At 38.0% G+C, this 27,831-nt stretch overlaps 19 non-coding genes across 19 annotated transcripts; all 19 read left to right on the top strand.

The window, feature by feature from the left end:
• The first annotated feature begins 707 nt into the window (after positions 1–707).
• LOC121420887 lies at positions 708–899 on the top strand. The gene has a single exon (XR_005970877.1). It is a non-coding gene; the product is annotated as a U2 spliceosomal RNA (small nuclear RNA).
• Positions 900–1,744: 845 nt separating this feature from the next.
• Positions 1,745–1,936, top strand: LOC121420886. Its single transcript, XR_005970876.1, has one exon. It is a non-coding gene; the product is annotated as a U2 spliceosomal RNA (small nuclear RNA).
• An 848-nt stretch (positions 1,937–2,784) lies between these two features.
• Positions 2,785–2,977, top strand: LOC121420898. The gene has a single exon (XR_005970887.1). It is a non-coding gene; the product is annotated as a U2 spliceosomal RNA (small nuclear RNA).
• Positions 2,978–3,824: 847 nt separating this feature from the next.
• Positions 3,825–4,015, top strand: LOC121420914. Its single transcript, XR_005970902.1, has one exon. It is a non-coding gene; the product is annotated as a U2 spliceosomal RNA (small nuclear RNA).
• An 850-nt stretch (positions 4,016–4,865) lies between these two features.
• On the top strand, positions 4,866–5,057 carry LOC121420901. Its single transcript, XR_005970890.1, has one exon. It is a non-coding gene; the product is annotated as a U2 spliceosomal RNA (small nuclear RNA).
• Positions 5,058–5,905: 848 nt separating this feature from the next.
• Positions 5,906–6,098, top strand: LOC121420913. Its single transcript, XR_005970901.1, has one exon. It is a non-coding gene; the product is annotated as a U2 spliceosomal RNA (small nuclear RNA).
• An 840-nt stretch (positions 6,099–6,938) lies between these two features.
• LOC121420910 lies at positions 6,939–7,130 on the top strand. The gene has a single exon (XR_005970898.1). It is a non-coding gene; the product is annotated as a U2 spliceosomal RNA (small nuclear RNA).
• Positions 7,131–7,976: 846 nt separating this feature from the next.
• LOC121420897 lies at positions 7,977–8,168 on the top strand. Its single transcript, XR_005970886.1, has one exon. It is a non-coding gene; the product is annotated as a U2 spliceosomal RNA (small nuclear RNA).
• An 846-nt stretch (positions 8,169–9,014) lies between these two features.
• Positions 9,015–9,206, top strand: LOC121420885. Its single transcript, XR_005970875.1, has one exon. It is a non-coding gene; the product is annotated as a U2 spliceosomal RNA (small nuclear RNA).
• Positions 9,207–10,052: 846 nt separating this feature from the next.
• On the top strand, positions 10,053–10,244 carry LOC121420884. The gene has a single exon (XR_005970874.1). It is a non-coding gene; the product is annotated as a U2 spliceosomal RNA (small nuclear RNA).
• Positions 10,245–11,090: 846 nt separating this feature from the next.
• Positions 11,091–11,282, top strand: LOC121420896. Its single transcript, XR_005970885.1, has one exon. It is a non-coding gene; the product is annotated as a U2 spliceosomal RNA (small nuclear RNA).
• Positions 11,283–12,127: 845 nt separating this feature from the next.
• On the top strand, positions 12,128–12,319 carry LOC121420883. The gene has a single exon (XR_005970873.1). It is a non-coding gene; the product is annotated as a U2 spliceosomal RNA (small nuclear RNA).
• An 843-nt stretch (positions 12,320–13,162) lies between these two features.
• On the top strand, positions 13,163–13,353 carry LOC121420907. Its single transcript, XR_005970895.1, has one exon. It is a non-coding gene; the product is annotated as a U2 spliceosomal RNA (small nuclear RNA).
• Positions 13,354–14,202: 849 nt separating this feature from the next.
• LOC121420895 lies at positions 14,203–14,394 on the top strand. The gene has a single exon (XR_005970884.1). It is a non-coding gene; the product is annotated as a U2 spliceosomal RNA (small nuclear RNA).
• An 846-nt stretch (positions 14,395–15,240) lies between these two features.
• On the top strand, positions 15,241–15,432 carry LOC121420881. The gene has a single exon (XR_005970871.1). It is a non-coding gene; the product is annotated as a U2 spliceosomal RNA (small nuclear RNA).
• An 851-nt stretch (positions 15,433–16,283) lies between these two features.
• Positions 16,284–16,474, top strand: LOC121420900. The gene has a single exon (XR_005970889.1). It is a non-coding gene; the product is annotated as a U2 spliceosomal RNA (small nuclear RNA).
• An 845-nt stretch (positions 16,475–17,319) lies between these two features.
• On the top strand, positions 17,320–17,510 carry LOC121420904. Its single transcript, XR_005970893.1, has one exon. It is a non-coding gene; the product is annotated as a U2 spliceosomal RNA (small nuclear RNA).
• An 845-nt stretch (positions 17,511–18,355) lies between these two features.
• On the top strand, positions 18,356–18,547 carry LOC121420880. Its single transcript, XR_005970870.1, has one exon. It is a non-coding gene; the product is annotated as a U2 spliceosomal RNA (small nuclear RNA).
• An 846-nt stretch (positions 18,548–19,393) lies between these two features.
• Positions 19,394–19,584, top strand: LOC121420908. Its single transcript, XR_005970896.1, has one exon. It is a non-coding gene; the product is annotated as a U2 spliceosomal RNA (small nuclear RNA).
• The last annotated feature ends 8,247 nt before the right edge of the window (positions 19,585–27,831 follow it).

The raw sequence follows: 27,831 nt of genomic DNA, 5'->3' as shown, positions 1-27,831 counted from the left end.
TGAACATTATATTCAACGTTATATTCAAGCATCAGCCATTTGTCTTTCTCGAAAGAAATGAATAAATCATTAAAACAAATCATTATCCACTACCTGTTTCACTGTTTCTATTTGTACTGAGAAAGTCGTGTGCTTCTCGTGCTTGTAATCGATTCCACGGTGATTTTTCTCAATTTTCAGGGGACTTCCCGTAAACGACCGACTGTTTCAGTAGAGGAGGGCACTCTTTCGCCAGTCAAATACTTCTTAAAAGTTAAGCGGACATTTCTTAGCAAATTTGGACGAAGGAGGTTCTGTGATTGTCCTTTCTGGAATCACTGTTGGACGGTGAATCGAATGCATACCCTTTGGTCAATCAGCTGTATCAAATTTAAAAATCTTTGGAATGAATGAATGAAATTGTCATTTATCCCGTATCTACCCTGTACCTGGTTGACAATGTACGTCGTCCAGAAGGCCTTGCCAAAGAGATACTTTTTAACTTTTGATGCTTGATATCATTTCTATAAAGAACGGTTGGTCATTGATTTTGCCCAGGTTTGTTAGGGACAATAGCTCGCCGGAATGTGTTTATTATCTTCGTCCGATAACTATCGTCCTTTTAAAAGATATTGAGGTTGTTATAAGGTTAAACTCTTTGAAATGCCTCACTGTTTTTCTTTTATTAAAATTTAAAGTATACATGTTTCAGAAAACGTCAACTCGGTATCGCTTCTCGGCCTTTTGGCTAAGATCATGTGTAGTATCTGTTCTTTTCAGCTTAATATCTGAAACGCGACTCACCGAGTCGCTTGTATATTAAACTGATTTTTGAACTTAGGCCATGGAATAGGGGCTTGCTCCGTCCTGGCCACGGGTTGGCCCGGTATTGCAGTACCTCCGGGATCGGCCCACCCCTCAAGGGGTTAATAAAATACCAAAGAAAGAATGTTACTTTTGTTCCACCTGAATTACGCTGTATTTTCTTGCTTATTTTTTGTTCGTATGTCTTTTTTTTTTGGGGGGGGGGGGGGGTCGAGGCTCTTTGTTTCATTGTAATTTGAACATTTTATTTCAACGTTATATTCAAGCATCAGCCATTTGTCTTTCTCGAAAAGAAATTGAATAAATCATTAAACAAATCATTATCCACTACCTGTTTCACTGTTTCTATTTGTACTGAGAAAGTCGTGTGCTTCTCGCGCTTGTAATCGATTCCACCGGTGATTTTTTCTCAATTTTCAGGGGACTTCCCGCAAACGACCGACTTTTTCAGTAGAGGCGGGCACTCTTTCGCCAGTCAAATAGTTCTTAAAAGTTAAGCGACTTTTTAGCAATTTGGACGAAGGAGGTTCTGTGATTGTCCTTTCTGGAATCACTGATGGACGGCGAATCGAATGCATACCTTTTGTCAATCAGCTGTATCAAATTTAAAAATCTTTGGAATGAATGAATGAAATTGTCATTTACCCCGTATCTACCCTGTACCTGGTTGACAATGTACGTCGTCCAGAAGGCCTTGCCAAAGGGATACTTTTTAACTTTTGAAGCTTGATATCATTTCTATAAAGAACGGTTGGTCATTGTTTTTGCCCAGGTTTGTTAGAGGACAATAGCTCGCGGAATGTGTTAATATCTTCGTCCGATAACTATCGTCCTTTTAAAAGATATTGAGGTTGTTATAAGGTTAAACTCTTTGAAATGCCTCACTGTTTTTCTTTATTAAAATTTAAAGTATACATGTTTCAGAAAACGTCAACTCGGTATCGCTTCTCGGCCTTTTGGCTAAGATCATGTGTAGTATCTGTTCTTTTCAGCTTAATATCTGAAACGCGACTCACCGAGTCGCTTGTATATTAAACTGATTTTTGAACTTAGGCCATGGAATAGGGGCTTGCTCCGTCCTGGCCACGGGTTGGCCCGGTATTGCAGTACCTCCGGGATCGGCCCACCCCTCAAGGGGTTAATAAAATACCAAAGAAAGAATGTTACTTTTGTTTCACCTGAATTACGCTGTATTCTCTTGCCTTATTTTTCGTTCGTATTTCTTTTTTTTTTTAAGGGGGGGGGGGGGTGTCGAGGCTCTTTGTTTCATTGTAATTTGAACATTATATTCAACGTTATATTCAAGCATCAGCCATTTGTCTTTCTCGAAAAGAAATTGAATAAATCATTAAACAAATCATTATCCACTACCTGTTTCACTGTTTCTATTTGTACTGAGAAAGTCGTGTGCTTCTCGCGCTTGTAATCGATTCCACCGGTGATTTTTTCTCAATTTTCAGGGGACTTCCCGTAAACGACGACTGTTTCAGTAGAGGCGGGCACTCTTTCGCCAGTCAAATACTTCTTAAAGTTAAGCGACATTTCTTAGCAATTTGGACGAAGGAGGTTCTGTGATTGTCCTTTCTGGAATCACTGATGGACGGCGAATCGAATGCATACCCTTTGGTCAATCAGCTGTATCAAATTTAAAAATCTTTGGAATGAATGAATGAAATTGTCATTTATCCCGTATCTACCCTGTACCTGGTTGACAATGTACGTCGTCCAGAAGGCCTTGCCAAAGGGATACTTTTTAACTTTTGAAGCTTGATATCATTCTATAAAGAACGGTTGGTCATTGTTTTTGCCCAGGTTTGTTAGAGACAATAGCTCGCCGGAATGTGTTAATATCTTCGTCCGATAAACTATCGTCCTTTTAAAAGATATTGAGGTTGTTATAAGGTTAAACTCTTTGAAATGCCTCACTGTTTTTCTTTATTAAAATTTAAAGTATACATGTTTCAGAAAACGTCAATCGGTATCGCTTCTCGGCCTTTTGGCTAAGATCATGTGTAGTATCTGTTCTTTTCAGCTTAATATCTGAAACGCGACTCACCGAGTCGCTTGTATATTAAAACTGATTTTTGAACTTAGGCCATGGAATAGGGGCTTGCTCCGTCCTGGCCACGGGTTGGCCCGGTATTGCAGTACCTCCGGGATCGGCCCACCCTCAGGGGTTAATAAAATACCAAAGAAAGAATGTTACTTTTGTTCCACCTGAATTACGCTGTATTTTCTTGCCTTATTTTTTTGTTCGTATGTCTTTTTTTTTTCAAGGGGGGGGGGGGGTCGAGGCTCTTTGTTTCATTGTAATTTGAACATTATATTCAACGTTATATTCAAGCATCAGCCATTTGTCTTTCTCGAAAAGAAATTGAATTAATCATTAAACAAATCATTATCCACTACCTGTTTCACTGTTTCTATTTGTACTGAGAAAGTCGTTGTGCTTCTCGTGCTTGTAATCGATTCCACCGGTGATTTTTCTCAATTTTCAGGGGACTTCCCGTAAAACGACCGACTGTTTCAGTAGAGGCGGGCACTCTTTCGCCAGTCTAATTCTTCTTAAAAGTTAAGCGACATTTCTTAGCAATTTGGACGAAGGAGGTTCTGTGATTGTCCTTTCTGGAATCACTGTTGGACGGTGAATCGAATGCATACCCTCTGGTCAATCAGCTGTATCAATATTAAAAATCTTTGGAATGAATGAATGAATTGTCATTTACCCGTATCTACCCTGTACCTGGTTGACAATGTACGTCGTCCAGAAGGCCTTGCCAAAGGGATACTTTTTAACTTTTGATGCTTGATATCATTTCTATAAAGAACGGTTGGTCATTGTTTTTGCCCAGGTTTGTTAGAGACAATAGCTCGCCGGAATGTGTTAATATCTTCGTCCGATAACTATCGTCCTTTTAAAAGATATTGAGGTTGTTATAAGGTTAAACTCTTTGAAATGCCTCACTGTTTTTCTTTATTAAAATTTAAAGTATACATGTTTCAGAAAACGTCAACTCGGTATCGCTTCTCGGCCTTTTGGCTAAGATCATGTGTAGTATCTGTTCTTTTCAGCTTAATATCTGAAACGCGACTCACCGAGTCGCTTGTATATTAACTGATTTTTGAACTTAGGCCATGGAATAGGGGGCTTGCTCCGTCCTGGCACGGGTTGGCCCGGTATTGCAGTACCTCCGGGATCGGCCCACCCTCAAGGGGTTAATAAAATACCAAAGAAAGAATGTTACTTTTGTTCCACCTGAATTACGCTGTATTTTCTTGCCTTATTTTTTTGTTCGTATTTCTTTTTTTTTTTAAGGGGGGGGGGGGGGGGTCGAGGCTCTTTGTTTCATTGTAATTTGAACATTATATTCAACGTTATATTCAAGCATCAGCCATTTGTCTTTCTCGAAAAGAAATTGAATAAATCATTAAACAAATCATTATCCACTACCTGTTTCACTGTTTCTATTTGTACTGAGAAAGTCGTGTGCTTCTCGCGCTTGTAATCGATTCCACCGGTGATTTTTCTCAATTTTCAGGGGACTTCCCGCAAACGACCGACTTTTTCAGTAGAGGCGGGCACTCTTTCGCCAGTCAAATAGTTCTTAAAAGTTAAGCGACATTTCTTAGCAATTTGGACGAAGGAGGTTCTGTGATTGTCCTTTCTGGAATCACTGATTGACGGCGAATCGAATGCATACCCTTTGGTCAATCAGCTGTATCAAATTAAAAAATCTTTGGAATGAATGAATGAAATTGTCATTTACCCCGTATCTACCTGTACCTGGTTGACAATGTACGTCGTCCAGAATGGCCTTGCAAAAGAGATACTTTTTTACTTTGATGCTTGATTCATTTCTATAAAGAACGGTTGGTCATTGTTTTTGCCCAGGTTTGTTAGGGACAATAGCTCGCCGGAATGTGTTAATATCTTCGTCCGATAACTATCGTCCTTTTAAAAGATATTGAGGTTGTTATAAGGTTAAACTCTTTGAAATGCCTCACTGTTTTTCTTTATTAAAATTTAAATGTATACATGTTTCAGAAAACGTCAACTCGGTATCGCTTCTCGGCCTTTTGGCTAAGATCATGTGTAGTATCTGTTCTTTTCAGCTTAATATCTGAAACGCGACTCACCGAGTCGCTTGTATATTAAACTGATTTTTGAACTTAGGCCATGGAATAGGGGCTTGCTCCGTCCTGGCCACGGGTTGGCCCGGTATTGCAGTACCTCCGGGATCGGCCACCCCTCAAGGGGTTAATAAAATACCAAAGAAAGAATGTTACTTTTGTTCCACCTGAATTACGCTGTATTTTCTTGCCTTTTTTTTCGTTCGTTTTTTCTTTTTTTTTTGTGGGGGGGGGGGGGGTTCGAGGCTCTTTGTTTCATTGTAATTTGAACATTATATTCAACGTTATATTCAAGCATCAGCCATTTGTCTTTCTCGAAAAGAAATTGAATAAATCATTAAACAAATCATTATCCACTACCTGTTTCACTGTTTCTATTTGTATGAGAAAGTCGTGTGCTTCTCGCGCTTGTAATCGATTCCACCGGTGATTTTTCTCAATTTTCAGGGGACTTCCCGCAAACGACCGACTTTTTCAGTAGAGGCGGGCACTCTTTCGCCAGTCAAATAGTTCTTAAAAGTTAAGCGACATTTCTTAGCATTTGGACGAAGGAGGTTCTGTGATTGTCCTTTCTGGAATCACTGTTGGACGGTGAATCGAATGCATACCCTTTGGTCAATCAGCTGTATCAAATTTAAAAATCTTTGGAATGAATGAATGAAATTGTCATTTACCCCGTATCTACCCTGTACCTGGTTGACAATGTACGTCGTCCAGAAAGGCCTTGCCAAAGAGATACTTTTTAACTTTTGATGCTTGATATCATTTCTATAAAGAACGGTTGGTCATTGTTTTTGCCCAGGTTTGTTAGAGACAATAGCTCGCCGGAATGTGTTAATATCTTCGTCCGATAACTATCGTCCTTTTAAAAGATATTGAGGTTGTTATAAGGTTAAACTCTTTGAAATGCCTCACTGTTTTTCTTTATTAAAATTTAAAGTATACATGTTTCAGAAAACGTCAACTCGGTATCGCTTCTCGGCCTTTTGGCTAAGATCATGTGTAGTATCTGTTCTTTTCAGCTTAATATCTGAAACGCGACTCACCGAGTCGCTTGATATATAAAACTGATTTTTGAACTTAGGCCATGGAATAGGGGCTTGCTCCGTCCTGGCCACGGGTTGGCCGGGTATTGCAGTACCTCCGGGATCGGCCACCCCTCAAGGGGTTAATAAATTACCAAAGAAAGAATGTTACTTTTGTTCCACCTGAATTACGCTGTATTTTCTTGCCTTATTTTTTGTTCGTATGTCTTTTTTTTCAAGGGGGGGGGGGTCGTCGGCTCTTTGTTTCATTGTAATTTGAACATTATATTCAACGTTATATTCAAGCATCAGCCATTTGTCTTTCTCGAAAAGAAATTGAATAAATCATTAAAACAAATCATTATCCACTACCTGTTTCACTGTTTCTATTTGTACTGAGAAAGTCGTGTGCTTCTCGCGCTTGTAATCGATTCCACCGGTGATTTTTCTCAATTTTCAGGGGACTTCCCGCAAACGACCGACTTTTTCAGTAGAGGCGGGCACTCTTTCGCCAGTCAATTTTATTCTTAAAGTTAAGCGACATTTCTTAGCATTTGGACGAAGGAGGTTCTGTGATTGTCCTTTCTGGAATCACTGATGGACGGCGAATCGAATGCATACCCTTTTGTCAATCAGCTGTATCAATTAAAAAATCTTTGGAATGAATGAATGAAATTGTCATTTACCCCGTATCTACCTGTACCTGGTTGACAATGTACGTCGTCCAGAATGGCTTGCCAAAGAGATACTTTTTAAATTTGATGCTTGATATCATTTCTATAAAGAACGGTTGGTCATTGTTTTTGCCCAGGTTTGTTAGAGACAATAGCTCGCCGGAATGTGTTAATATCTTCGTCCGATAACTATCGTCCTTTTAAAAGATATTGAGGTTGTTATAAGGTTAAACTCTTTGAAATGCCTCACTGTTTTTCTTTATTAAATTTAAAGTATACATGTTTCAGAAAACGTCAACTCGGTATCGCTTCTCGGCCTTTTGGCTAAGATCATGTGTAGTATCTGTTCTTTTCAGCTTAATATCTGAAACGCGACTCACCGAGTCGCTTGTATATTAAACTGATTTTTTGAACTTAGGCCATGGAATAGGGGCTTGCTCCGTCCTGGCCACGGGTTGGCCGGTATTGCAGTACCTCCGGGATCGGCCCACCCCTCAAGGGGTTAATAAAATACCAAAGAAAGAATGTTACTTTTGTTCCACCTGAATTACGCTGTATTTTCTTGCCTTATTTTTTGTTCGTATGTCTTTTTTTTTTTCAAGGGGGGGGGGGGTCGTGGCTCTTTGTTTCATTGTAATTTGAACATTATATTCAACGTTATATTCAAGCATCAGCCATTTGTCTTTCTCGAAAAGAAATTGAATAAATCATTAAACAAATCATTATTCCACTACCTGTTTCACTGTTTCTATTTGTACTGAGAAAGTCGTGTGCTTCTCGTGCTTGTAATCGATTCCACCGGTGATTTTTCTCAATTTTCAGGGGACTTGCGTAACGACCGACTGTTTCAGTAGAGGCGGGCACTCTTTCGCCAGTCAAATAGTCCTTAAAAGTTAAGCGACATTTCTTAGCAATTTGGACGAAGGAGGTTCTGTGATTGTCCTTTCTGGAATCACTGTTGGACGGTGAATCGAATGCATACCCTTTGGTCAATCAGCTGTATCAAATTTAAAAATCTTTGGAATGAATGAATGAAATTGTCATTTACCCGTATCTACCCTGTACCTGGTTGACAATGTACGTCGTCCAGAAGGGCCTTGCCAAAGAGATACTTTTTAACTTTTGATGCTTGATATCATTTCTATAAAGAACGGTTGGTCATTGTTTTTGCCCAGGTTTGTTAGAGACAATAGCTCGCCGGAATGTGTTAATATCTTCGTCCGATAACTATCGTCCTTTTAAAAGATATTGAGGTTGTTATAAGGTTAAACTCTTTGAAATGCCTCACTGTTTTTCTTTATTAAATTTAAAGTATACATGTTTCAGAAAACGTCAACTCGGTATCGCTTCTCGGCCTTTTGGCTAAGATCATGTGTAGTATCTGTTCTTTTCAGCTTAATATCTGAAACGCGACTCACCGAGTCGCTTGTATATTAAACTGATTTTTGAACTTAGGCCATGGAATAGGGGCTTGCTCCGTCCTGGCCACGGGTTGGCCCGGTATTGCAGTACCTCCGGGATCGGCCCACCCTCAAGGGGTTAATAAAATACCAAAGAAAGAATGTTACTTTTGTTTCACCTGAATTACGCTGTATTCTCTTGCCTTATTTTTCGTTCGTATTTCTTTTTTTTTCAAGGGGGGGGGGGGGGTCGAGGCTCTTTGTTTCATTGTAATTTGAACATTATATTCAACGTTATATTCAAGCATCAGCCATTTGTCTTTCTCGAAAAGAAATTGAATAAATCATTAAACAAATCATTATCCACTACCTGTTTCACTGTTTCTATTTGTACTGAGAAAGTCGTGTGCTTCTCGCGCTTGTAATCGATTCCACCGGTGATTTTTCTCAATTTTCAGGGGACTTCCCGCAAACGACCGACTTTTTCAGTAGAGGCGGGCACTCTTTCGCCAGTCAAATAGTTCTTAAAAGTTAAGCGACATTTCTTAGCAATTGGACGAAGGAGGTTCTGTGATTGTCCTTTCTGGAATCACTGTTGGACGCTGAATCGAATGCATACCCTTTGGTCAATCAGCTGTATCAAATTTAAAAATCTTTGGAATGAATGAATGAAATTGTCATTTACCCCGTATCTACCCTGTACCTGGTTGACAATGTACGTCGTCCAGAAGGGCCTTGCCAAAGAGATACTTTTTAACTTTTGATGCTTGATATCATTTCTATAAAGAACGGTTGGTCATTGTTTTTGCCCAGGTTTGTTAGAGACAATAGCTCGCCGGAATGTGTTAATATCTTCGTCCGATAACTATCGTCCTTTTAAAAGATATTGAGGTTGTTATAAGGTTAAACTCTTTGAAATGCCTCACTGTTTTTCTTTATTAAATTTAAAGTATACATGTTTCAGAAAACGTCAACTCGGTATCGCTTCTCGGCCTTTTGGCTAAGATCATGTGTAGTATCTGTTCTTTTCAGCTTAATATCTGAAACGCGACTCACCGAGTCGCTTGTATATTAAACTGATTTTTGAACTTAGGCCATGGAATAGGGGCTTGCTCCGTCCTGGCCACGGGTTGGCCCGGTATTGCAGTACCTCCGGGATCGGCCCACCCCTCAAGGGGTTAATAAAATACCAAAGAAAGAATGTTACTTTTGTTTCACCTGAATTACGCTGTATTCTCTTGCCTTATTTTTCGTTCGTATGTCTTTTTTTTTCATGGGGGGGGGGGGTCGAGGCTCTTTGTTTCATTGTAATTTGAACATTATATTCAACGTTATATTCAAGCATCAGCCATTTGTCTTTCTCGAAAAGAAATTGAATAAATCATTAAACAAATCATTATCCACTACCTGTTTCACTGTTTCTATTTGTACTGAGAAAGTCGTGTGCTTCTCGCGCTTGTAATCGATTCCACCGGTGATTTTTCTCAATTTTCAGGGGACTTCCCGCAAACGACCGACTTTTTCAGTAGAGGCGGGCACTCTTTCGCCAGTCAAATACTCTTAAAAGTTAAGCGACATTTCTTAGCAATTTGGACGAAGGAGGTTCTGTGATTGTCCTTTCTGGAATCACTGTTGGACGGTGAATCGAATGCATACCCTTTGGTCAATCAGCTGTATCAAATTTAAAAATCTTTGGAATGAATGAATGAAATTGTCATTTACCCCGTATCTACCCTGTACCTGGTTGACAATGTACGTCGTCCAGAAGGGCCTTGCCAAAGAGATACTTTTTAACTTTTGATGCTTGATATCATTTCTATAAAGAACGGTTGGTCATTGTTTTTGCCCAGGTTTGTTAGAGACAATAGCTCGCCGGAATGTGTTAATATCTTCGTCCGATAACTATCGTCCTTTTAAAAGATATTGAGGTTGTTATAAGGTTAAACTCTTTGAAATGCCTCACTGTTTTTCTTTATTAAAATTTAAAGTATACATGTTTCAGAAAACGTCAACTCGGTATCGCTTCTCGGCCTTTTGGCTAAGATCATGTGTAGTATCTGTTCTTTTCAGCTTAATATCTGAAACGCGACTCACCGAGTCGCTTGTATATTAAACTGATTTTTGAACTTAGGCCATGGAATAGGGGCTTGCTCCGTCCTGGCCACGGGTTGGCCCGGTATTGCAGTACCTCCGGGATCGGCCCACCCCTCAAGGGGTTAATAAAATACCAAAGAAAGAATGTTACTTTTGTTTCACCTGAATTACGCTGTATTCTCTTGCCTTATTTTTCGTTCGTATGTCTTTTTTTTTCAAGGGGGGGGGGGGTCGAGGCTCTTTGTTTCATTGTATTTGAACATTATATTCATACGTTATATTCAAGCATCAGCCATTTGTCTTTCTCGAAAAGAAATTGAATAAATCATTAAACAAATCATTATCCACTACCTGTTTCACTGTTTCTATTTGTACTGAGAAAGTCGTGTGCTTCTCGCGCTTGTAATCGATTCCACCGGTGATTTTTCTCAATTTTCAGGGGACTTCCCGCAAACGACCGACTTTTTCAGTAGAGGCGGGCACTCTTTCGCCAGTCAAATAGTTCTTAAAAGTTAAGCGACATTTCTTAGCAATTTGGACGAAGGAGGTTCTGTGATTGTCCTTTCTGGAATCACTGTTGGACGGTGAATCGAATGCATACCCTTTGGTCAATCAGCTGTATCAAATTTAAAAATCTTTGGAATGAATGAATGAAATTGTCATTTACCCCGTATCTACCCTGTACCTGGTTGACAATGTACGTCGTCCAGAAGGGCCTTGCCAAAGAGATACTTTTTAACTTTTGATGCTTGATATCATTTCTATAAAGAACGGTTGGTCATTGTTTTTGCCCAGGTTTGTTAGAGACAATAGCTCGCCGGAATGTGTTAATATCTTCGTCCGATAACTATCGTCCTTTTAAAAGATATTGAGGTTGTTATAAGGTTAAACTCTTTGAAATGCCTCACTGTTTTTCTTTATTAAAATTTAAAGTATACATGTTTCAGAAAACGTCAATCGGTATCGCTTCTCGGCCTTTTGGCTAAGATCATGTGTAGTATCTGTTCTTTTCAGCTTAATATCTGAAACGCGACTCACCGAGTCGCTTGTATATTAAACTGATTTTTGAACTTAGGCCATGGAATAGGGGCTTGCTCCGTCCTGGCCACGGGTTGGCCCGGTATTGCAGTACCTCCGGGATCGGCCCACCCTCAAGGGTTAATAAAATACCAAAGAAAGAATGTTACTTTTGTTTCACCTGAATTACGCTGTATTCTCTTGCCTTATTTTTCGTTCGTATTTCTTTTTTTTTTCAAGGGGGGGGGGGGTCGAGGCTCTTTGTTTCATTGTAATTTGAACATTATATTCAACGTTATATTCAAGCATCAGCCATTTGTCTTTCTCGAAAAGAAATTGAATAAATCATTAAACAAATCATTATCCACTACCTGTTTCACTGTTTCTATTTGTACTGAGAAAGTCGTGTGCTTCTCGCGCTTGTAATCGATTCCACCGGTGATTTTTCTCAATTTTCAGGGGACTTCCCGCAAACGACCGACTTTTTCAGTAGAGGCGGGCACTCTTTCGCCAGTCAAATAGTTCTTAAAAGTTAAGCGACATTTCTTAGCAATTTGGACGAAGGAGGTTCTGTGATTGTCCTTTCTGGAATCACTGTTGGACGGTGAATCGAATGCATACCCTTTGGTCAATCAGCTGTATCAAATTTAAAAATCTTTGGAATGAATGAATGAAATTGTCATTTACCCCGTATCTACCCTGTACCTGGTTGACAATGTACGTCGTCCAGAAGGGCCTTGCCAAAGAGATACTTTTTAACTTTTGATGCTTGATATCATTTCTATAAAGAACGGTTGGTCATTGTTTTTGCCCAGGTTTGTTAGAGACAATAGCTCGCCGGAATGTGTTAATATCTTCGTCCGATAACTATCGTCCTTTTAAAGATATTGAGGTTGTTATAAGGTTAAACTCTTTGAAATGCCTCACTGTTTTTCTTTATTAAAATTTAAAGTATACATGTTTCAGAAAACGTCAACTCGGTATCGCTTCTCGGCCTTTTGGCTAAGATCATGTGTAGTATCTGTTCTTTTCAGCTTAATATCTGAAACGCGACTCACCGAGTCGCTTGTATATTAAACTGATTTTTGAACTTAGGCCATGGAATAGGGGCTTGCTCCGTCCTGGCCACGGGTTGGCCCGGTATTGCAGTACCTCCGGGATCGGCCCACCCCTCAAGGGGTTAATAAAATACCAAAGAAAGAATGTTACTTTTGTTTCACCTGAATTACGCTGTATTTTTGCCTTATTTTTCGTTCGTATTTCTTTTTTTTTAATGGGGGGGGGGTCGAGGCTCTTTGTTTCATTGTAATTTGAACATTATATTCAACGTTATATTCAAGCATCAGCCATTTGTCTTTCTCGAAAAGAAATTGAATAAATCATTAAACAAATCATTATCCACTACCTGTTTCACTGTTTCTATTTGTACTGAGAAAGTCGTGTGCTTCTCGCGCTTGTAATCGATTCCACCGGTGATTTTTCTCAATTTTCAGGGGACTTCCCGCAAACGACCGACTTTTTCAGTAGAGGCGGGCACTCTTTCGCCAGTCAAATAGTTCTTAAAAGTTAAGCGACATTTCTTAGCAATTTGGACGAAGGAGGTTCTGTGATTGTCCTTTCTGGAATCACTGTTGGACGGTGAATCGAATGCATACCCTTTGGTCAATCAGCTGTATCAAATTTAAAAATCTTTGGAATGAATGAATGAAATTGTCATTTACCCCGTATCTACCCTGTACCTGGTTGACAATGTACGTCGTCCAGAAGGGCCTTGCCAAAGAGATACTTTTTAACTTTTGATGCTTGATATCATTTCTATAAAGAACGGTTGGTCATTGTTTTTGCCCAGGTTTGTTAGAGACAATAGCTCGCCGGAATGTGTTAATATCTTCGTCCGATAACTATCGTCCTTTTAAAAGATATTGAGGTTGTTATAAGGTTAAACTCTTTGAAATGCCTCACTGTTTTTCTTTATTAAAATTTAAAGTATACATGTTTCAGAAAACGTCAACTCGGTATCGCTTCTCGGCCTTTTGGCTAAGATCATGTGTAGTATCTGTTCTTTTCAGCTTAATATCTGAAACGCGACTCACCGAGTCGCTTGTATATTAAACTGATTTTTGAACTTAGGCCATGGAATAGGGGCTTGCTCCGTCCTGGCCACGGGTTGGCCGGTATTGCAGTACCTCCGGGATCGGCCCACCCCTCAAGGGGTTAATAAAATACCAAAGAAAGAATGTTACTTTTGTTTCACCTGAATTACGCTGTATTCTCTTGCCTTATTTTTCGTTCGTATTTCTTTTTTTTTCATGGGGGGGGGGGGGGTGTCGAGGCTCTTTGTTTCATGTAATTTGAACATTATATTCAACGTTATATTCAAGCATCAGCCATTTGTCTTTCTCGAAAAGAAATTGAATAAATCATTAAACAAATCATTATCCACTACCTGTTTCACTGTTTCTATTTGTACTGAGAAAGTCGTGTGCTTCTCGCGCTTGTAATCGATTCCACCGGTGATTTTTCTCAATTTTCAGGGGACTTCCCGCAAACGACCGACTTTTTCAGTAGAGGCGGGCACTCTTTCGCCAGTCAAATAGTTCTTAAAAGTTAAGCGACATTTCTTAGCAATTTGGACGAAGGAGGTTCTGTGATTGTCCTTTCTGGAATCACTGTTGGACGGTGAATCGAATGCATACCCTTTGGTCAATCAGCTGTATCAAATTTAAAAATCTTTGGAATGAATGAATGAAATTGTCATTTACCCCGTATCTACCCTGTACCTGGTTGACAATGTACGTCGTCCAGAAGGGCCTTGCCAAAGAGATACTTTTTAACTTTTGATGCTTGATATCATTTCTATAAAGAACGGTTGGTCATTGTTTTTGCCCAGGTTTGTTAGAGACAATAGCTCGCCGGAATGTGTTAATATCTTCGTCCGATAACTATCGTCCTTTTAAAAGATATTGAGGTTGTTATAAGGTTAAACTCTTTGAAATGCCTCACTGTTTTTCTTTATTAAATTTAAAGTATACATGTTTCAGAAAACGTCTACTCGGTATCGCTTCTCGGCCTTTTGGCTAAGATCATGTGTAGTATCTGTTCTTTTCAGCTTAATATCTGAAACGCGACTCACCGAGTCGCTTGTATATTAAACTGATTTTTGAACTTAGGCCATGGAATAGGGGCTTGCTCCGTCCTGGCCACGGGTTGGCCCGGTATTGCAGTACCTCCGGGATCGGCCCACCCTCAAGGGGTTAATAAAATACCAAAGAAAGAATGTTACTTTTGTTCCACCTGAATTACGCTGTATTTTCTTGCCTTATTTTTTGTTCGTATGTCTTTCTTTTTTTAAGGGGGGGGGGGTCGAGGCTCTTTGTTTCATTGTAATTTGAACATTACATTCAACGTTATATTCAAGCATCAGCCATTTGTCTTTCTCGAAAAGAAATTGAATAAATCATTAAACAAATCATTATCCACTACCTGTTTCACTGTTTCTATTTGTACTGAGAAAGTCGTGTGCTTCTCGCGCTTGTAATCGATTCCACCGGTGATTTTTCTCAATTTTCAGGGGACTTCCCGCAAACGACCGACTTTTTCAGTAGAGGCGGGCACTCTTTCGCCAGTCAAATAGTTCTTAAAAGTTAAGCGACATTTCTTAGCGATTTGGACGAAGGAGGTTCTGTGATTGTCCTTTCTGGAATCACTGATGGACGGTGAATCGAATGCATACCCTTTGGTCAATCAGCTGTATCAAATTTAAAAATCTTTGGAATGAATGAATGAAATTGTCATTTACCCCGTATCTACCCTGTACCTGGTTGACAATGTACGTCGTCCAGAAGGGCCTTGCCAAAGAGATACTTTTTAACTTTTGATGCTTGATATCATTTCTATAAAGAACGGTTGGTCATTGTTTTTGCCCAGGTTTGTTAGAGACAATAGCTCGCCGGAATGTGTTAATATCTTCGTCCGATAACTATCGTCCTTTTAAAAGATATTGAGGTTGTTATAAGGTTAAACTCTTTGAAATGCCTCACTGTTTTTCTTTATTGAAATTTAAAGTATACATGTTTCAGAAAACGTCAACTCGGTATCGCTTCTCGGCCTTTTGGCTAAGATCATGTGTAGTATCTGTTCTTTTCAGCTTAATATCTGAAACGCGACTCACCGAGTCGCTTGTATATTAAACTGATTTTTGAACTTAGGCCATGGAATAGGGGCTTGCTCCGTCCTGGCCACGGGTTGGCCCGGTATTGCAGTACCTCCGGGATCGGCCCACCCCTCAAGGGGTTAATAAAATACCAAAGAAAGAATGTTACTTTTGTTCCACTGAATTACGCTGTATTTTCTTGCCTTATTTTTTGTTCGTATGTCTTTTTTTTTTTCAAGGGGGGGGGGGGGGGGTCGAGGCTCTTTGTTTCATTGTAATTTGAACATTATATTCAACGTTATATTCAAGCATCAGCCATTTGTCTTTCTCGAAAAGAAATTGAATAAATCATTAAACAAATCATTATCCACTACCTGTTTCACTGTTTCTATTTGTACTGAGAAAGTCGTGTGCTTCTCGCGCTTGTAATCGATTCCACCGGTGATTTTTCTCAATTTTCAGGGGACTTCCCGCAAACGACCGACTTTTTCAGTAGAGGCGGGCACTCTTTCGCCAGTCAAATAGTTCTTAAAAGTTAAGCGATATTTCTTAGCAATTTGGACGAAGGAGGTTCTGTGATTGTCCTTTCTGGAATCACTGTTGGACGGTGAATCGAATGCATACCCTTTGGTCAATCAGCTGTATCAAATTTAAAAATCTTTGGAATGAATGAATGAAATTGTCATTTACCCCGTATCTACCCTGTACCTGGTTGACAATGTACGTCGTCCAGAAGGCCTTGCCAAAGGGATACTTTTTAACATTTGAAGCTTGATATCATTTCTATAAAGAACGGTTGGTCATTGATTTTGCCCAGGTTTGTTAGAGACAATAGCTCGCCGGAATGTGTTAATATCTTCGTCCGATAACTATCGTCCTTTTAAAAGATATTGAGGTTGTTATAAGGTTAAACTCTTTGAAATGCCTCACTGTTTTTCTTTATTAAAATTTAAAGTATACATGTTTCAGAAAACGTCTACTCGGTATCGCTTCTCGGCCTTTTGGCTAAGATCATGTGTAGTATCTGTTCTTTTCAGCTTAATATCTGAAACGCGACTCACCGAGTCGCTTGTATATTAAACTGATTTTTGAACTTAGGCCATGGAATAGGGGCTTGCTCGTCCTGGCCACGGGTTGGCCCGGTATTGCAGTACCTCCGGGATCGGCCCACCCCTCAAGGGGTTAATAAAATACCAAAGAAAGAATGTTACTTTTGTTTCACCTGAATTACGCTGTATTCTCTTGCCTTATTTTTCGTTCGTATTTCTTTTTTTTTCAAGGGGGGGGGGGGTCGAGGCTCTTTGTTTCATTGTAATTTGAACATTAAATCAACGTTATATTCAAGCATCAGCCATTTGTCTTTCTCGAAAAGAAATTGAATAAATCATTAAACAAATCATTATCCACTACCTGTTTCCCGGTTTCTATTTGTACTGAGAAAGTCGTGTGCTTCTCGCGCTTGTAATCGATTCCACCGGTGATTTTTTCTCAATTTTCAGGGGACTTCCCGCAAACGACCGACTTTTTCAGTAGAGGCGGGCACTCTTTCGCCAGTCAAATAGTTCTTAAAAGTTAAGCGATATTTCTTAGCAATTTGGACGAAGGAGGTTCTGTGATTGTCCTTTCTGGAATCACTGTTGGACGGTGAATCGAATGCATACCCTTTGGTCAATCAGCTGTATCAAATTTAAAAATCTTTGGAATGAATGAATGAAATTGTCATTTATCCCGTATCTACCCTGTACCTGGTTGACAATGTACGTCGTCCAGAAGGCCTTGCCAAAGGGATACTTTTAACTTTTGATGCTTGATATCATTTCTATAAAGAACGGTTGGTCATTGTTTTTGCCCAGGTTTGTTAGGGACAATAGCTCGCCGGAATGTGTTAATATCTTCGTCCGATAACTATCGTCCTTTTAAAAGATATTGAGGTTGTTATAAGGTTAAACTCTTTGAAATGCCTCACTGTTTTTCTTTATTAAAATTTAAAGTATACATGTTTCAGAAAACGTCAACTCGGTATCGCTTCTCGGCCTTTTGGCTAAGATCATGTGTAGTATCTGTTCTTTTCAGCTTAATATCTGAAACGCGACTCACCGAGTCGCTTGTATATTAAACTGATTTTTGAACTTAGGCCATGGAATAGGGGCTTGCTCCGTCCTGGCCACGGGTTGGCCGGTATTGCAGTACCTCCGGGATCGGCCCACCCCTCAAGGGGTTAATAAAATACCAAAGAAAGAATGTTACTTTTGTTTCACCTGAATTACGCTGTATTCTCTTGCCTTATTTTTCGTTCGTATTTCTTTTTTTTCAAGGGGGGGGGGGTGTCGAGGCTCTTTGTTTCATTGTAATTTGAACATTATATTCAACGTTATATTCAAGCATCAGCCATTTGTCTTTCTCGAAAAGAAATTGAATAAATCATTAAACAAATCATTATCCACTACCTGTTTCACTGTTTCTATTTGTACTGAGAAAGTCGTGTGCTTCTCGCGCTTGTAATCGATTCCACCGGTGATTTTTCTCAATTTTCAGGGGACTTCCGCAAACGACCGACTTTTTCAGTAGAGGCGGGCACTCTTTCGCCAGTCAAATACTTCTTAAAAGTTAAGGGACGTTTTTAGCAATTTGGACGAAGGAGGTTCTGTGATTGTCCTTTCTGGAATCACTGTTGGACGGTGAATCGAATGCATACCCTTTGGTCAATCAGCTGTATCAAATTTAAAAATCTTTGGAATGAATGAATGAAATTGTCATTTACCCCGTATCTACCCTGTACCTGGTTGACAATGTACGTCGTCCAGAAGGGCCTTGCCAAAGAGATACTTTTTAACTTTTGATGCTTGATATCATTTCTATAAAGAACGGTTGGTCATTGTTTTTGCCCAGGTTTGTTAGAGACAATAGCTCGCCGGAATGTGTTAATATCTTCGTCCGATAACTATCGTCCTTTTAAAAGATATTGAGGTTGTTATAAGGTTAAACTCTTTGAAATGCCTCACTGTTTTTCTTTATTAAAATTTAAAGTATACATGTTTCAGAAAACGTCAACTCGGTATCGCTTCTCGGCCTTTTGGCTAAGATCATGTGTAGTATCTGTTCTTTTCAGCTTAATATCTGAAACGCGACTCACCGAGTCGCTTGTATATTAAACTGATTTTTGAACTTAGGCCATGGAATAGGGGCTTGCTCCGTCCTGGCCACGGGTTGGCCCGGTATTGCAGTACCTCCGGGATCGGCCCACCCCTCAAGGGGTTAATAAAATACCAAAGAAAGAATGTTACTTTTGTTTCACCTGAATTACGCTGTATTCTCTTGCCTTATTTTTCGTTCGTATTTCTTTTTTTTTTAGGGGGGGGGGGGGTCGAGGCTCTTTGTTTCATTGTAATTTGAACATTATATTCAACGTTATATTCAAGCATCAGCCATTTGTCTTTCTCGAAAAGAAATTGAATAAATCATTAAACAAATCATTATCCACTACCTGTTTCACTGTTTCTATTTGTACTGAGAAAGTCGTGTGCTTCTCGCGCTTGTAATCGATTCCACCGGTGATTTTTCTCAATTTTCAGGGGACTTCCCGCAAACGACCGACTTTTTCAGTAGAGGCGGGCACTCTTTCGCCAGTCAAATAGTTCTTAAAAGTTAAGCGACATTTCTTAGCAATTTGGACGAAGGAGGTTCTGTGATTGTCCTTTCTGGAATCACTGTTGGACGGTGAATCGAATGCATACCTTTTGTCAATCAGCTGTATCAAATTTAAAAATCTTTGGAATGAATGAATGAAATTGTCATTTACCCCGTATCTACCCTGTACCTGGTTGACAATGTACGTCGTCCAGAAGGGCCTTGCCAAAGAGATACTTTTTAACTTTTGATGCTTGATATCATTTCTATAAAGAACGGTTGGTCATTGTTTTTGCCCAGGTTTGTTAGAGACAATAGCTCGCCGGAATGTGTTAATATCTTCGTCCGATAACTATCGTCCTTTTAAAAGATATTGAGGTTGTTATAAGGTTAAACTCTTTGAAATGCCTCACTGTTTTTCTTTATTAAAATTTAAAGTATACATGTTTCAGAAAACGTCAACTCGGTATCGCTTCTCGCCTTTTGGCTAAGATCATGTGTAGTATCTGTTCTTTTCAGCTTAATATCTGAAACGCGACTCACCGAGTCGCTTGTATATTAAACTGATTTTTGAACTTAGGCCATGGAATAGGGGCTTGCTCCGTCCTGGCCACGGGTTGGCCCGGTATTGCAGTACCTCCGGGATCGGCCCACCCCTCAAGGGGTTAATAAAATACCAAAGAAAGAATGTTACTTTTGTTTCACCTGAATTACGCTGTATTCTCTTGCCTTATTTTTTGTTCGTATTTCTTTTTTTTTCAAGGGGGGGGGGGGGTGTCGAGGCTCTTTGTTTCATTGTAATTTGAACATTATATTCAACGTTATATTCAAGCATCAGCCATTTGTCTTTCTCGAAAAGAAATTGAATAAATCATTAAACAAATCATTATCCACTACCTGTTTCACTGTTTCTATTTGTACTGAGAAAGTCGTGTGCTTCTCGCGCTTGTAATCGATTCCACCGGTGATTTTTCTCAATTTTCAGGGGACTTCCCGCAAACGACCGACTTTTTCAGTAGAGGCGGGCACTCTTTCGCCAGTCAAATAGTTCTTAAAAGTTAAGCGACATTTCTTAGCAATTTGGACGAAGGAGGTTCTGTGATTGTCCTTTCTGGAATCACTGTTGGACGGTGAATCGAATGCATACCCTTTGGTCAATCAGCTGTATCAAATTTAAAAATCTTTGGAATGGGTTGGGTCGAATGAATATCTTACTATTGAACTGTAATTCGGCACCCATCAGACCCCCGTTCAAACGAGTTTGTGTATGTATACGTGTACATATACGTTCGTAATCTCCACAGCATGCAATTAGTGATTGCAGCAGTGAAGGCTGAAGCTCCGCCATGTTTTGTTCGTTAGACCTAAATGCTGTTTATTTTGTTCGCTGTCCTGTTTGTGTGTTAACAGACCAACTTTGACGATATCATTTTCATTCATTTTGTCAAGTTTAAGCTTAGGTTTGTGGGAAAGATTTTCAACACGCCATTATAAACTGCCTCGAATTCGACGGATTTAGATTTATCCTGAATTTACAATACATTCCCACGTATACATTTTCGTGTTGCATGTCTGCCAGTATTGTAACATATACAGCTATAAGGCAGTAAGGGTGATGTGGTTGTATGATGAATGTTGGGCTACCGAGACAATAGGAAGCATTATATCTGTCTGCCAATACTTTTGTTAAATGGTTTAATATCTACAGTTAGTCGGGCAGTTTCAGCGTTGACTTAAATTCTACCATGACAGATCACGAACAGGCGAATTCACGGTGGGAGGGGGGGGGGGCGAAGGGGCCGTGCGCCCTGATTTTGCTTAGCGGCAAAAGGGGGGGGGGGGGGGGGTAAACAAGACGAATGAATAAGATAAGGGGAAGACTTGGGGGGGGGGGACTTTCATATCCAGAAAGTGACTGAGTGAAGACCCGTTTTTTTTTGCTTGCTTGTCATATTTTCCCCCTTTTGGAAAATCCTGGATCCGCCCCTGAGTATATAGGTCTATTGTTTAGCCTAAATGCCTATCTGGCGTTAAAGCCTAAAGCCTGTTTGAACATACCTCTGATTCATTAATTCTCTATACACTGATTCTCTATTCACCAGGATCATGTCAGCTGTGTTACTCATGTCTAATCCAGGGTAACACCACTGAGGCGTCAGAGGACTTGAGCGAATGCGGTACGGTCAATTGTAACGCATTTGGTGGGTGTGCCGAACTTGAGCTTAGTGCAGTTTATACCAACCAAAGGGGTAAGATCGCCACCTCGTATAGTTTGCCATCAATTATTTCATATCTCACAAATTTCACCACCCCCCCCCCTTTCGTCACCTTCCTGCCCAAGGTTGCCAAGAAATTTTCACTGTGGAAACTTTCCACGGAATGAACGGGAATTTCGTTTAATTTTCAAAATTTACGGATTTTTTTTCCAGTAACTGGGCTGTTTCACCTGACCCATGCCCCTTTCATATTATGTTTTCTTTTATATTTTGAAAATATAACAATATAAAAAGTGCATCCAACATCTAAATGTATTTGCCTACAAAAGGTTCATAAAAAGAAAATACATATTGACAATAAAACATGTAATAGAGCAGATGAGATTGTAGAAAAAAAACCCAAAAATATGAGCTATACTTTTTAACTGAATGATGGAGGGTAGTTAGTCCATGAATTATCACAGTAATTTGCCTTTAAAGTAACAATGAATTCTAAATAACACCTACATGTCAGAAAAATGGAAATGATAAAAAAATGCTAGACGACATCCAGTAATTTAGTTAAATATTGAGACAATTGGTGAGTCGCTAAAGGATCACAGTCATGAATAATAAAAAAAGATTGAATAAATTGAACCTTATTATTTATTTATTAATATTTTTTTAATTAAGACCGTATTGACAATGATATTGTGAATAGATTAATTTTCATGTCCCACAATATTACTCAGTGAAAATGCTGATTAATCAAAAGCAAGTACAATAAATCCATTATTCCGTTTTATATCAATTAATACAAAGCCGAAATATCATTATCATGAATCGCTTGAGCTGCCAAGTGGATTGTTAATGAAATTTTGAATAAAATAATTGGTATGTGCCAAAAATTATCCACTTGAAAAATATCAATTCATTGAATCTATTACAATTAATATAAAATTCATGAGTCAATCACCAATTGAGGATATAAATATACATATAAATATTTTTGCATTTCCATTTTTCGCATTCTTTCTGTTACTTCCCTCCTCCTTATCTCCTTACTTCAACGCCTAATGTGCACGCTAAATCTGTCAAAACCCAAAATGGTGTATCCTACCACTATTCTAATTGAACTTTATTTGATACCTGTTTCTGATAGAATACATTATCGAATACTAAACCTATAAATCTCTGTCAACTATACTTCTTTCTTACATTTCTTCATTATTTCAGCAACAAAGATCTACATACTCTCTTCGTTCTGCAGCTGCTCTTTCCTATTAAGCCTATATGTCATTCCAAAATCCAGCAGAAAACAGGCCGGTTTCAACTCCTTTCAATCTCTTGCCCCCCATCTTTGGAACAAACTCCCTCCATCTCTCCGAAACCTCCCTTCTCTTGACCTCTTCAAAAGGCATCTCAAAACACACTCACATAACCATAAACCTTAACTTTTCTTATGCCATCAGCAGCGCTTTGTATCCTCTGGAAATAGCGCTTTATAAGTCTAACTGTTATTATTATTATTATTTTTGTTCAATTGTTATTATTGTCATTATTGTTGTTATTATTAGTATTTTTATCATTATTATTGTTATTATTATCATTATTGTATCCCATTTCCCTTTCCCATTCTTAGTTTTCCTCCTTTGAAAAAATAGTTATTATCTTGTCTTGTACTGTCCTGTCTCTTGTTTTGTCTTGTCTTCTATGTCTTGTCACCCCCTCTCTCTTTCTGTGTTTTTTCTTCTGTCTTGCGCAACATATCCTTTACAACGAAGACCTCTTTGTGTGAAAAGCTTTGCATTTGTTCAGTAATCATGTTTGCATCATTATGATTTCTTTTCTCTTTTTTTCTTTCGTGTAATATATAAATGTACGCATATAAGAATAAGTCGACTATATTTTCTTCATTTCCAAGGGGGATCCACAGCTTTGCTTTTTTAATGGACCCCCCCTCATTTCCATTTATACTCTATATCATGCTCTATATTATTTTTTATAATTTTTTTTTTGTTTTACGAAGTAAGAATGCCCTTTTGTAAACTTGTACTTGATTTGTATTACTTTATATTATTTTGTATAATGTTTTGAATGGAAATGAAATAAAGAAGAATTGAGAATTATTAGTATTATCATTATCATCATTATCATTGTTATTATTATTATTGTTGTTGTTGTAATTATTATGCAATTTGTATCCTGCCAAAAGTACTTATAAAAGATAATTATATTGGCACGGCGAAATATACGTCTACCACGTATCGCGCCATTTTAGCATACAACCTTTCATAAGTTAACTTTGCAGAATAATGTATCTCGTCATCTCCTCGAATCGATGGTACTTTACAGCTTCTTTACTTAACCTTTCTTTCTACATTTCTAAATAAGAAATAATATTGGACTCTCATGTTGTCTTGTATAAGATATTGATTGACCTTTCGATGATTACCTCCATTTTTATCCCCCCCCCCCTTCCAAAGGCATAAACGAGACGGTTTTTATAAACTACCGGGATTGCGGTACCAGTCTCAACCGGCGCTGCCACCAAATAAACCAGGAGAGCCTGAACCGCCACTCTGCTCTCAACATCATCTTACAAGCGAAGTACGCAACCATCGACTTCAGCAACGGCAAGGATTGCAACTGTAATAAAGATTTGTGCAATAGCGCCATCTCAAGTCGACTGTCGTCGCAGTATTTGTGGATCGTTCTTGCTTCATGTGTACTTTCTCTCTGCTCTGTTTTTGGAAGGAGCTAAGCCTCTAAAAAATACATTTCTTAAAGTGCATATCAAATGATAGATATTTAGCAAAATATTGAAGGGCCTATTATATCCTTTTTCTCTTTATGTATTATGAAATACATATCGAAAACATTTTTGGATTTGTTTATGACTGGTATATGGGACCGCTTAAGCAATGGACTATGATATACTTTAAACAAATGTACAGAATCGAATCATAAAAACATTCATTATTCTATTTATTTATTACTTTTGACCAGTAAATGGAATAGACCTGATTGTTTGCTAGAATAATCCGAAATGGTTTTATGAACGTTGTACAAAAGACCCGAACAAACATTCAAGTTTTCTCTTAAATCAATACACAAATATCTAAATTTATTTTGGTTTGAAAAATTAAGGTTGAGAGCGTAACAGAGGAATTATTTTAAAAAATCAGATTCTATCTTTGCCCACAACTGACAAATAGACATGGAATTTATTCTACTCTGGTTGAAAAAATTTGAGAAAATGGCTCTTAATGGAGTATACATGGAGCAGCCGACATAATATGACGTCACACCGTTAGATAATTAAAATATATATGTATCTGTTATTCCCGGTTGTACTCACCCGAAACCTTCCCGTGCGCGCTCTCTCTTTCTCTCTCTCTCTGGTGTATTTGTTATGATTTTATAAAAACCAATATGACCTAAGGACCTCGAAGTAACCCATAAAAGAAGGAAAAGAAGTCACGAGAGAGAAAGAGAGGAGGGGGAGGGGGGAGTTATGAACATGATGAATAAAATTCTTTAAATCCATGTAGAATAAATCAGATTTTTATAAATAAAGATTTGTTAAAGGAAAAAAAAGGAAAATGAATTTGAAAATAGAAATGCAATGGCTTAAGTGAATGCTATCACTTTTATCAGAGACAAAGAAAGGAGGGAAAAGACAGACGAAAATGTTTTGTTACATCTAAAAATGACGAAGTTTTAAATTTGGGATATCTGTATTCTAATAAAACTGCTTATGATAAATGTAAACCTTTAAAAAAAGAAATGTACTTTGTGCTTTGAATGATACCCTATTCACTTTGCCTTTTTTTCTGAATTTGGACTCAGACAACCGAAGAAAAATACCCAGAAGGCAGCTAGCTGAACAGTTTGCTATAAAACAATTTATTATGTAAAAGAAATTGGTAAATACATAAAACATTAAATTCACAAATACCATTTACAATGACGTGTATAAAGCTATCTTTTGTACAATACATGTATGGTAATCCATTATTACTTTACATACAAAATTATAATACATGTACAATAAATATTATATGTGAACAAATTTTATGGCTTATGTTCAAGTTTGTTGTGTGGGGGAGAAGGTATACAAGGTGTTCAATATGATAACAAATGATTGTTATGATTAAAATGCAATGGTTTTCAAATTTAAGATAATTGAAAAAAATATTTCTAATCTAAATCTTATTAAGAAACAAATAATACACAAGAAAATATTACGTCACATCTCAATGGTGCGCATGCCCCGTTCAGTGAGTGGCGAAGTAAAGCAATTGATCACTCCCCATTGGCGATAAGCAGTAAAGATCAAGACTACACCAGAAAAAATTATTTGAATCTAAAGAAAAATATCAAACCAGAATTACGCTGAAAGTTTCATCAAAATCGGATGTAAAATAAGAAAGTTATGACATTATAAAGTTTCGCTAAATGTTCACGAAACAGTTGACAGTGACAATGCAAATGAGAGAGTCAATGATGTCCATCACTCATTATTTCTATTGTTGTTTAGCATTTGAATTACATAGTATTTCATTTTTACTGATCTGACAGTAAGGATCAACTTTACTGAACCATAAAATGTTAAAACATTGGAAATTTCACATGTTCAGGGATAAACCAAACTTTCTTTCACAGGAGAATGAGGAGAAAATTATAATATTTCTTAAAATAAAATGCAAAGAAAATAGTGAGTGGATGATGTCATCAGTCCCCTCATTTTGCATACTGACAAGGATGTGCATATTTAACTATTTTGTGAAATCAAGCAAAACTTATTTTACATCTGATTTTGATGAAATTCTTAGTGTTGTGCTTATTTGATTTTTCTCTTTTTATTCAAATCAGTTTTTTGGGGGGCTTGTCCTTTAAAGCGCAATCACATGTCGAGATAATTTTTCTCGCCATGCCGACTAAATTGCTTTTGATATCGATATGATGAGAAATGTTATCTAAGTCGACTTAAAAGTTACATACCGTCGTGGCCAAAGTAGTTAAACTGCCGAGCAGACTTATGGCAGATTATATATCATTATGGCGAGATACATGATGTCAAGTCGTCTCCAATTAAAATAAATGTCATCATTATTTTCGACATTATCCCTCCTCGCCATGTCGATAAATAACTTTTATCAAGTCGTCTTGGTAAAATACGTTAAGCTGATGTAGACACAATAGGGTTATTTAGTCGACATAATCATCTTTATCGATATCTAGTCAAGTAGATGAAGAAGTGATCATTATATCAAAGCTTTTGAATGATAAGAACTCTGACTCAATATCAACATAACCACTCACCTACCATACATGCCAAGTACACATTTAGGAATGACTTTAATATGTCGATATAATAAGATTATTAAGTAAACATAATCATCTTCAACGATATCTAGTCAAGTAGATGAAGTAGAGATCATTATTTTAGAGCTTCTGAATTCTAAGAACCCTGACTCAAAATAATATCGACATCTACCATGCATGCCAAATATACGCTTAGGAATGGCAAACCCGATCGAAAAGATTTTCATAACCATCTTACAATAATCAGAAAATACAGGGAAATGGAATATCCTCAAATATGATTCAAATGATCTATTTTAAAACTGTTTCTGTCATTCTTACAAAATATTTAGGTAATATCAATGTAAAAAAATGTATATGTGGAAATCAACTACTAAAACACACTTCCTACTTTAAATAGCGCCATGACGTCAATATAAAATTCCTTTCTGAACCGTTATAATGGATTTCAGAGTCTATAAAACCTTGGGAACCAAATTCAATTTGTCGCCCAATAAATCGATATATTATTCGTATTAGACTTGCGTCTTGAATTATTATGCAAAATATTTATTTCTGAACTTTTCAGACCGCCCCAGTTCTTTTTCCACAATGCAACATTATGTTGATCATGTAGTCTCACGATATATTCTCGCTCGGATAGAATATAATTCATCTACTATTCCTTCCATTATTCACATCACAAAATATAATGGAAAGGATGTATACGCTTACATCACGATTAACAGTAACATATATACAATTATGTATATCATCATAAGGAACATGATAAAGATTCACAAACTTTGAGTCAAGTACTGACAAAAATAGATCATATTTTTTTTTCCGATGTGTACTCATGATAGGTTAGAATTTCAATACATGTTTGTGGAACCATGGTTGTATCTTTACATTATCGCCTTTATTAACCTCAATATCTTGCTTGAAATCCTACCATCCGTATGTATTTCCACACTGTTATATTATTCAGGCATAGCGATAAATGCTTCCGTTGCCATAGTTACTTTGGGCTATTTGTGATTGAACGTACGCGTGCACACATGTAGGCCTAATTTTTCGCGCCCAATTAACGTTAACAAGATCTAATAAGGGATACAGTTTGTTGATTGTTGCAGGCAGCACATAAAAGAAGCGAAAATAGTTTGGAGTGTTCTGGCTAGCATCGAACACTTTTTGAAACCTCAATTAAAGTTGTACACTCTAAAAAATGAAGTGCTAATTCAGCTCTTAAAGAGCGTGTATATATATAGTGACTGCACTTCGGAGTGCTGATTTGTCTAGTTCAAATTTGAACGAGAAAAATCAGCACTCCGAAGTGCAGTCACTATACACGCTCTTTAAGAGCTGAATTAGCACTTCATTTTTTAGAGTGTATGAATA

The sequence above is a fragment of the Lytechinus variegatus genome, chromosome 8, assembly GCF_018143015.1.
Source record: "Lytechinus variegatus isolate NC3 chromosome 8, Lvar_3.0, whole genome shotgun sequence".
Classification (NCBI taxonomy): domain Eukaryota; kingdom Metazoa; phylum Echinodermata; class Echinoidea; order Temnopleuroida; family Toxopneustidae; genus Lytechinus; species Lytechinus variegatus.
The sequence above is the reverse complement of the archived record's forward strand: the minus strand, read 5'-3'. Positions and strand labels throughout refer to the sequence as shown.